We start from the raw sequence: 9330 nt of genomic DNA on the forward strand, positions 1-9330 counted from the left end.
GAACAAAACACAGCTGTTTTTACAAAAGTTTTACAAAAGTAAGGTTGGAAAAGTTGTTTGCGGTGCATTTCAATTTTGTCAACATTGAACATAATTTTCTCCCATAATATTTGAAGAAAAGTTTACAATAATTTTTTTAATAAGATTTTATGAATCCGAAAAACAGGGTGGTAAGATTATCAAACAATGAGATTAATTTCTTAGAATACAACCTTATTCCGCACATAGAATTTTTAATATAATATAAGATTTTATATCATGACTTATTTTTATCAATATTTACTTGTTATATTTTAGTAAAAAAATAAAACAAAGTAGCCAATATTTTGTGGTAAAATTTATATTCCAACTTCCATTTTATAATAGCTTTGTGAATTAATACTTATTTTATATTTTTTCTTTGAATCACATTAGAATCATTTTAATTAATTAGCTGTTAATATTGATTTTACATATAACAAATTTGCACTGATTACTAGTTTTTTACGCAATGATAATTATAATAAATTGAAAGTTTTATAAAAAGCCACGCGTATTACTATATTAATAATTTTTGTTATAACTAAAGGCTGCTCGTGTTTACACCCTTTTAAATCGTTTTTTAATTGGTTCATTCTTGATATATTCTTATTATAATAATTATATTTATAAAGTGCCCATTATATGCTAAAGATAGGAAAAGATATTGTATTTTAGAGTTCTTAAATGTATACTGTTGATCTTTTTTACCAACTCGTAGTTCTAATTTTGAATGTTTTTTTCTCACAAAATTACAAAATGAAACTTTCGTCATTGCAGGTATTCCGTATGGAATTTTCACGAGATTCTCGTGGCAGAATTTCTCAAACTCGAACTTATACGAGAAATGTTGGTGTTAATACTTATACTAACATGAAGAATTATACTTGGGATTGTGATGGTCAACTTATGGAGTCGAAGCCCAAGAACCTTGGGGATTCCGATATGATGATAATGGCAACATGCTCTCCTTAACATACAGGTGAGAATGATTTTATGTCGAATAATTAATTTTATTTTTTCTATTTCATATATGATTTGTATACCTGCATATTTATTTGATCGTAATTTATTTTTCTTGAAACTCCGTGAATATATTTTATTGGTTCCTATCTATAAATCACACTGCATCTTTAAAAATTGTTTGGTACAATTTGGTACAATCTTGCAGTAGCTCACTTGTCCATTGACTTCTGTAGTTTTTTGATATTTTACAATTGTAGAAATATGGCACAACTTATATTTCATTTTAGTAAAATATTAATATGAATTTTATTGCAATCACATATGCAAAACTAATATAAATGTTCCTGTTAAATACTAATTTCTACTGATATGTGTATTATATGAAATATGAATAGTATTACAATATTATTTTACTAATTTGTAAAATACTATGATTTTATCTTTTCTTGACTTATATTTTCAAATTTTAAGTTATCTGTTTGTAATAATAATAATACGCTTCAGAAATTCTGATGTATATCGATCATTTTCAAATTGTTATACATATTGCTTACAACTTCGTTTCGTTTATGAATATTTTGATTAAATTGCTTTTATAAACAACCTAATCGAATTTAATTTCATTATTTTTTTGTAACTTATAGATTTTTTAATCCTATTTAGTTTTAAAATTTAAACAAAACATTTTTATATTTTTTCTACTGTTATAAATTTTAATTTTTTTTGTATAAATTTTAATTTAATCTATATAATTTTCAATAATTAAATATTGGACAATTTTGAGAGTTAGATAATATTACTCGCCAGGTGATAATTTTTTTTGTTAGAACTTTATATTTTAGTAGACCGTAAATTCTATTTTTTATAGTGCATACATAATAATTTGTATTTTTAATATACTTGATTGAATATGTACAATATTTAAAGCTGTTGAAATCGGTAACGAAATGAAATGGGATAATGAATTTTGCGTTGTATGTGATACGATCTTTAAAAGTGGCCAAATAATCAAGTCCTCTGATAGCTTATCTTTAGCAAGCAATCTTGCTAAACAAAAACATTTGTTTAATTAATTTAATTTAATTTCAAACGTAGTTTAATTTGCGTATTCTATTCATTGGGCAGAATTAAAACCAAGAATTCATTTAAAATTATTTATTTGCTAACATTTCGTCGTACGAATATTAGCCAAATTGTTTTAGGATGGCTTGAAACCCTATAAAATAGTGGTTGAGTTTATGATTAGATATAAATAAAATAAACAAATAAAATCAATTTTGTTAATTTATGCTTTGAGCATAATATCACTTGAATTTATTCTGCCAAATGATTTTTTTTTAAACAATCTCCTACTCTTATAATATATTAGTATTGTTTATCATAGTGTTCAAAGATTTTTTTTTTTACTTTCTTTGCTAAGTGCCTTTAAAAATTAAAATTATGCACCTTTTATAATTATGCTTAAATGTAAATCCTTTTGCTGTTTATTAGATGTGAGTTTCGATAATCTCATACTATTAGCTAGATGCAGAAACTGATCAATAATAATTCATTTTTCATTTATTCATACACATTTGAATTTTTCATGTTTTGTGTTTAAGTATCCATTATTTATGCTATTTTTTGCAGAGGTAATACGATTCCTATGGAATACAATAACCAAGATCGTATTATGAAATTTGGCGAAGGTCAATACAAATATGAGTCTAGAGGTCTAGTTGCTCAAAACGCCCGAGAAGAGAGGTTCCGTTATAATGCGAGAGGTCTTTTGACCCGTGCGACCAAACGGGGTCGATTCGATGTTCGATACTATTATGATCATATTGACAGGTAAATAATTGTTTTTAGTGCTTTTGTTAACTTACAAGTAGAAATATTATACCACTTTATTGTATATTTTCTTCGTCTTTTTCAAATTATACGATTTTTTTGCAATGATAATAAAATTAAACAATTTATAAAACGGAAAACTTATGCTTAATTTTGTTGAATCTATATAGTTATTATAGCTATTTATTATATGCGTGAAAGAATATTTAATTAATAAAACAATGTTTTTGAAAATAATTAACCTACATTATTTGGTTAGCCAAATTTTATAAATTTACATCATTATTATCTTTCTAAGATGTTTTTTTAAAATGCTTTGACTTTTAAAAAAAAAAATTAACTAAAAGAATTGTAATAAAAGTCCTAAATTCTGCAGCTCTTTCTTTGAAAATAACTTATCTAGACTTCATATCTAAGTCAGTTATGTATATTTTTAAAGGCTTACTACACGGAAGGATAACTTTGGCAATGTTACGCAATTTTTCTACACCAACCAAGAACGCTTGTATGAAGTTAGTCAAATATATTCACCGAGGGATGGAAAATTAATGACACTCACCTATGATGATAGAGGACATTTAATTTATGCCCAGGTTAATATGAATTATTTATTGGAAAATGCTTTCACTAACTTTTTAAAACAAAACTATTTGTTTTTCTCATTTTCCATTATTTGATCTATAAAAATTGTTGCAGGTCTATCGTCATAGATATTATGTGGCAACTGATCAATGTGGCACACCAATAATGGTATTCAATCAATACGGCGAGGGTGTCAGAGAAATAATGAGATCTCCATATGGTCATATTGTTTACGATTCTAATCCATATTTATATTTACCTGTTGACTTCTGTGGTGGTCTTCTAGATCAAGTTACTTCTCTTGTACATATGCCAGGCGGTGGTGTTTATGATCCACTTATAGGCCAATGGATGACTCCACAATGGGAGAAAATGTTGCAAAAAGTAGCATCACCAACTCATCTGCATCTTTATAGATACAATGGCAATGATCCTATCAATGTGCAACATGATAATCACAGGCCTACAGGTAGCAGATTTCATTCAACTTATTATTGATAATACATATTATGCATTTTATTTTTTACTTCGGAATTCATAAATTTCTGATTCCCTTATTTGTCTTCAAGATTCATATTTAATTTTGCGCAAGATCAAATTTTTAGATTTTTTCTGAAATAATTGTGAACTGTTCTAGAAACATTTTGTAATCTATTTGCGAGATCGTGTTGATTAATTACGATAAATATAAAATCAGCCAAAAATTACCAAGTTCATCATCGAACACAATTATGTTTGTATATCTGAAATTCATTCAATTCACTGAAACCTGGCGCAATTGATTTTAATATTTTTTATAATGCATGGCATAGCACTTTTGGTTTTGTTTTTGTATCTAAACGAAAATTAATTTATGTTACTTTTAACTGCATATGCTAAACAGTTAATATTGTCGTTTTACATTTGTTAAATTAAAATAAAACTGCTTAATAAAAATAAATGAATATAAAAATGAATATAAAATAATCTATTTTTAGGTGCTTGGGAGTGGCTGAATCGATTAGGATACAATTTGAAGAGTTTAGCACCGCAATTGAATGCCGATTCTATTCTTAATCCTTCATTACCTAGTGCCAACTTACCTGATCTGACCGGTCATGCGCCTCTGACCATTGTTTCCGGATTTTTATCGCAGTTTGCTCGAGAACATTTATCTAACAGCAGACAATTATCAGGACCTTCAGAGTCTTCGTTAAAATTAGATGGGTCAGAACCAACTTTCAACAAAATTGGTGCAGCATCCGAACCACCTTTTGGCAAAGGCATTGTAGTATCCAGGACAACACAAGGACGTGCTATTGTATCGAGTGTTCCTGCTGCAAATGCTATATACCGAGATGTTTATACTTCTGTTTTCAATAGATCTCTGCTTTTGGAATTTAGTTTGGTAGTTCATGGTGGTCAACAAGATGCATTCTTCTTTGTCAAAGAAGATACTTGGAAATCTGCTGAGGATCGACAGCAATTAAAACGGTTACAGGGTCAAGTAAATACAACATTCCATGAAATTGCTCGTGAAAATGGCAGTGGTGCTGATTATTTGGATGTCAAAATCCATGGCCCGCATGCTGTGATTAATTTACGGTACGGAACGACAGTTGATAGAGAAAGACAGAGGCTTCTCCATCATGCAAAATTATCAGCAGTTCGCAAGGCTTGGCACCGAGAAAAGGAGGCACTAAAAGCAGGATTGTCTGGAGCAGTGGACTGGGCTCCTTCGGAAGTGGAAGAAATCCTTAAATCAGGTTATGCAAACCAATATGATGGTGAGTATGTACATAATGTTTTACAGTACCCTGAACTCGCTGAAGATCCATACAATATTCGCTTTGTTAATAACAAAGGCGGTCACAATTCTATGAAACGACGCAAAAGGTTTTGCGGATCAGGTACTGGTTGCTAGTATAAATATAAATTATTGCTTGAAAAGACTTTTACTCCAGAGCTTTAGACTGAATTATGATCGGTCATTGTCAGTAAACTAGAACCAATGATATAATGTTTAACTGATATGCATTTAGGAATTTTATTATATTTAAAAATATTCAACGATGCCAAATTGGACATTTTATCCAAAATCAAATTTGTTTCATAATAATGTGGCCAACTGCATGTGTTTAAATGTTATGTAATTATATTTATAATGCTTGTGATATGCTTATATTCGATAGATTTGAAACCTGGAATTTATTTTGAAGTTTTTTCAACTTGCAATAGAATTATTTTTAAAATAAATTTATACATAAAGTTCATAAATTAAATATAAGTAACTAACAAAAAAATATTTATTCGCATTTTAGAAAGTTGTGTGATCTAAAACGAATTTAAACATATCCACACATTATGAAATAAGTACCACATGCACAAAAAGCATTTCCTATAAATGTATATAGTTTTATTTTGATAATTAGATTTTAATGTAAATCCATAAGTCTTATTTTAATTATATTCTGTAAATATCATAATGAATCATGATATAATCGCGATATGAAAAAAGCGCACTTGTCACTTCTCTTTTAATATGACTCTTTAAAGACTAAGCATGAAAAATGTTTTTGTGCCAAGATTCAAGATTATACCGAAAAGTTTCCCATCGGTCACAAAAACTTATTTTGCAGTTAAATTGGCCAATTTCTTTGCCACGAGTTTCGATCTTAAATCTTAAATATCTTAACAAATTTACTCAGAGATATGTATACTAATTCAAAGAGATGATTGAAGATAGATAATTGATATTAAACGACAAGGTTTATTTAAAATTATTATTGTACATAATCAACATGATAATACAGGACGTATACATCCTGAATGGAATATATCTACTATTGCACAGAATATAATACTGTGAAGAATGTTTCATATAAATACCAAACAAATATTAATATCACAATTTGTGATAAGCCATTTATTGATATTATTTTATTTAATTAACACAGTAATATAACTGAGTCTATAGGTATAATATATTTGTATGCATGTGAAAAATGTTAACAGTGGATAAATTTTGCATGATAGGTTCATTATTGAATTGAGATTATTATTTTTTAACTGACCAATATGCCTATTTTTATAAGGTATGTTAAATGATATTTCTTCATAAAGAAATTAGTTAAACAAAAAGTACAATCCTGTATATGATTTATTGTACTATTATTCATAAGTTTATATATTTAATATATTAGAAAAAATTATGGAGATGTGCTTTTAGAAAAATATTCAATGCTATGAAGTAAAAATTAAATGGCTAAAGATTATAATTTTCTGCAATATTATTTTCCTTAAAAATTAATATTTAAATATTTGTTAAATGTTCTTATAATAAGTATCAAGTATTGAAATATTGCAAATTTATAATCTTTTGTTATGGAAGCTGAAATTTTTTATATAAATATATATTCAGATATGTTATGAATGTGGGTGATGTATTTATATGAATCGTGTAAATGTTGAGTAGTATCTGCACACATGTGTATATAACATAATTTATAAATAGATAAATTATACAATATGTATTTAAATATTAGTGATATATCTGTACATATAAAAGTAAAGAATATAGTTAATATACCTTGATCAAATATCAGGAGGATTTTTATACTTGGATGCTGAAATGAAATTCGAATAGAGATGTTACTCAAACAAGAATTGCAACTTATTTGCTATTGTTCTTCCTGTATGCTTGTGTTATCTGTATCAATCTTCATATGTATTTATATTTATGAAAATATTAGAAACTCCGAATATAAAATATATGTTTATGAAAAAGAACTTTAATTTTGATGTTTACTTTAATTTAAAAATTAGAATAATTATTCTAATTAACATTTATTTCAGTAAACCACTTGATAGTATCAAAAAGAGTCTTCTCATGCCAAATATTACATGTCCTGAATAAGTCATTAAGCAATTTTATTAGAATATGATAAACTCCATAAAAATATAATTTTTTATATCTATCTAGATCAAGACGTAAATTTTTATTTTAAAATATAATATCATTACCATCGTTCTAGCCCCCTTTTTTTTAAATTTAATGCACTCTAAGCAAGTTTTTGCGATTTTTTACCACTATATTCGTTTAAATGCTTTTTGTCCACAATAATCTTTTAATAAATATGCAGATATTAAAAGCTGTTACTCGTTTTTGCAGTTATTAAAAGGAATAGATTTAATAATTTAATATAATTTTTCAATAGTTTAATTTTTCAGTACCTTTAATAATTGTTCTGATCATGTTGCCCTTGCACCAGTTACGGCTTCAATTTGAATACTATTACAAAATTATTATACTAAATGATTTCCATTTTTTTTTGAATATTAATATAACTGGTTCATTAAATATATTTCGAAAATTTTGGCATTGACTTTTCCTGCTGATTTTCTATACAACTATCTTTGTGTGCCAGCGATGCTCTAATCTGATTTTTATTACTCTATTGAAATCCTTTTTTCTTAATATTTCTATATTTTGACCAACTTCTTATTTTGACTAATTTATTAAAAATATTTAAAATCTACGGCATTCACATACTAATGCTCTATAGATTTATCTTTGTGTGCTCTAGCAAAACTAGATCTGCCCCTACTTCTACTTTTACTCCAAAAGTTTATGGAATAATACTTATTTTAATACTTGACTTGCTTATTTTACTAAACAAACCTATTTTGACATTCATACTTCAGGAACTAATAAAAAAATCTAACACTCTTATTTATTTCAAAATTTAGCATGTAACTTTTTACTATTACTTACATTTGTTTACTGTGCTCAAAATAAACATCGTTTGCTTTATAATATATGATTTGATTAAAACTGTTAATTCTTTATATACATTTATTTCATATATCACTGTTTTATGTCCTGATTAATTATTATTAATTGATGTATTTACAGTTTTGATATGCCTAATAAAATTTTGCTGTTGGACTTGTCTATTGATAAAGGTGTTCAATATAATATTTCAAGTTTAAATTTTTAATTATTAGCCGAATTTAAAATCTAATTTAAGTTCAGCCTTACAAATTTTTATTCCAGAATATTTAATAGTACATATTGCATAGTCCCATTGTAGAGTTTTTAACGTTTCGTATAATCACCAACAGTTCAAATAAAATTGATAACTAGTGGGGTGGGTGGCATCGCGCCTTAAGGCAAATTGCTGGAACTTCCCGTACCGTAACGAAATGTTCGAGAAATACTGAATGTTTTCAAATAGATTATTATAAATATTGTAACATTGTCTAATATTTATAAGAATTATATAAACTGAATTGCAAAGTTGAAATTATTTGTTTCAACAAAAAACTAAAAAAAAAAAAAAAATCGAACAAAAATTTTTTTTTCCAAAATCAATTATTTTCCAAAATCAAGACAAGCAGAAAGTTTTTTGAATCATTCAAATCGGACGCTTAGTTCTCTCAAAAACTGCCATTTTTTACATATTTAGCTCCGTATCTTCGAAATGGCTGGGCTTGCCTTTGCCAAAAACTAATAAACACTTCTCCCAATCATTACTAATTGAATGTTTTTTAGATCATTCAAATCGGATACTTCGTTCTCTCAAAAATTCGATTTCTATTTTCCGCACTCTTTGCTCCGTATCTCCGAAACGGCTGGACCTGCCTTTGCCAAAAACTAATCAGCTCTTTTCCCTATCAATAGGAATCGAATGTTTTTTGAACCATTCAAATCGGTTGATCCGTGCGCCCTAAAACGTGACTGGAAATTTGTATCCACACATACATACACACACACACATACACACACACACACATCCATTTTTTCTGAGGTATGCCAAAATGTTCAGAAACCTTCAAAACGTCGAGAAATGTAAAAATTTTCAATTCCGATTTTCGGCCCATTACAATAACTTACCCTACGGGAAGTTAATAACATGGTGCTTTTACAAATGTTTCTATATATAATACCAATAA

At 27.4% G+C, this 9330-nt stretch overlaps 1 pseudogene; it reads left to right on the forward strand.

Moving 5' to 3' along the window:
* Nucleotides 1-777: 777 nt before the first annotated feature.
* LOC113387915 lies at nucleotides 778-5495 on the forward strand (annotated as a pseudogene).
* The last annotated feature ends 3835 nt before the right edge of the window (nucleotides 5496-9330 follow it).

This window comes from Ctenocephalides felis, unplaced genomic scaffold, assembly GCF_003426905.1.
Source record: "Ctenocephalides felis isolate EL2017-DRISC unplaced genomic scaffold, ASM342690v1 CF-g0.4_SCAFFOLD_03572, whole genome shotgun sequence".
In the NCBI taxonomy this organism is placed as follows: Eukaryota; Metazoa; Arthropoda; class Insecta; order Siphonaptera; family Pulicidae; genus Ctenocephalides; species Ctenocephalides felis.